Source organism: Echinops telfairi, unplaced genomic scaffold (genome assembly GCF_000313985.2).
Source record: "Echinops telfairi isolate 266 unplaced genomic scaffold, ASM31398v2 ScPeMD7_3533;HRSCAF=4204_1, whole genome shotgun sequence".
Classification (NCBI taxonomy): Eukaryota; Metazoa; Chordata; class Mammalia; order Afrosoricida; family Tenrecidae; genus Echinops; species Echinops telfairi.
The window spans coordinates 30,320,410-30,322,309 of NW_022107432.1; positions in this window are offsets into that span (position 1 = coordinate 30,320,410).

The window sequence follows — 1,900 nt, forward strand, 5'->3', positions numbered from 1 at the left end:
TCATCTCCCCCTTTTGTTTTAATAATGGAGATTTTAAGGCACTGTAAGCAATCTCAGACAATTTGCTTGATTTTAAACCTGTCTAACTAGTTAGACAGACTTGATTGTTATGTAAATTTTGGCTTATATAAGAGACAGACACTGGATGGGACAGCTGCACTTTGTTAACACGCACAGGATAGTTTGAAATTTTGAAAGTTTTTTCAAAAAATGTGTTCAGCCTTTTTTGAGCTAACTTCTGAAACAGACCTTTTCCCATAAGTTTACAAGTGTGACTACAGGCTTAATTAAGCCATGTTGCCCTTCATGCCTTTTACCCTGTAGGATTTCACCATTTTGTGATATTGTCTCTTGGTTAACGTCTCTTATTCCTTTCCTGCTGGATTTGAGGGGAGTCAGTGGGCTGGCCTTAGGCCCTTAGGTCCTATGGGAATGACCCCATATCCAGAATTTAAAACCCTTTTCACTTTCATTTCTCATTTCAAGTGGGGGTGCTGTTGCTTCTCCACAACAGTATTCCAACAGACCCCTTGATCCATAAGCTGGTCAAGACTTCTCAGGTGCCCTTTCCTGAAGGGTATAAACTTTAACTCTCTGGATGTAAGGAAGCAAAAGTCATGGGCTTAAGTGATCGTCCTTCTTTATAAACCATGGTATGTCAGATTCAACCACTGCTCTAATTTCTACTACATAATCCTGATCGATAATGCCAGTAACAATAGGAACACGTTGAGAATTTAGGTTGGACCTTCCTAATAAACGCGCTATAGTTCTTTGGGGCACCAGACCCCAAGTAGCAGTTTTAATAGTTTCTGGCTTAATTACAGCTTTTAGCTTTTCTCCATAAATGTGTTCATTAACTGCAGTCTCCATTTGAATGCCTTCAGGACGTAGGTTAAATCTCCCTGATAAAAGCTGTATTGCTTCTTTAAATGGAGGCTCCTGCTTTTGGGTTTTAACAGACTGCTGTGGGAGCTCCTGAGCCTTTTCTTGGTTAGTGAAACTTACTGCAGTGAGAACAAAGCTTGGGGTTTTGCAAGTTTGGTTAGGGCCAGTCCCTTGCTGCGAGGCCGGGGGATAGGGGTGACTAGTGCTTAAGGATTTGTGTGGCCCGTTGAGCAGAGGTCTAGCCTCCCAGTGGATTTTGCATTAGGTTTCCTGTCTATAACATTGACAGGGAAGGCTCATCTAGTCTCCAGATCTGCTGAAATTCCTCTCTCTACCTTGGAAAGTAAAGGCTTTTTTGCTATGGTTAGTATTCTCCTTGACCTTACCTCTGTCCTCTGTTTGATGGCTCTTGGGCCTGTCTGCACAGCATTCTGCAGGTGCCAGGAGGCTCTCTTTGGAATTGGACTTAGATTCTTTTCTAAAAACTTTCAACTATTTCGTAATCATTCTGGATAACCTTTGCCTGCCTCTCTAAGGCTGGTGAGCTTACAGTAGACTTTTCCTTTCTCTGAAGCTCCTCTCTCCTCATTTGTACAGGTTCAAAAACCATCTTAATTGGAGCCCACAGACACCAGGTCTCCATGGGGATACTCTGTTGTGCACATTCTTTAAGTTAGTACTGACTTCTTCCCAAGTTCCTAGATCTAAACTTTCCTTCCTCTGGGAACCATGAATTAAACTTTTTTACTACTTGTATGAAACCTTGCACTTTTTGTTACTGCTACACTATTTTTTTGAGTAAGTGGGTGACCTGAATAGAGTGATCTTTAGATCTACTTTCACCTTTTCCCATTGTCTTCTTTAAATATGTATATTTTATTATTGTTATTATTCTTACTGTTATTTATCTGCTAATCCCCTGTGGAAGTTACATAATTTCCTGTCAACTTGAGTGAAGAGGTGGAGTCTAGCCTGTCAATCAGGTCACAGCTTGATGACCTCATCTGGAGGT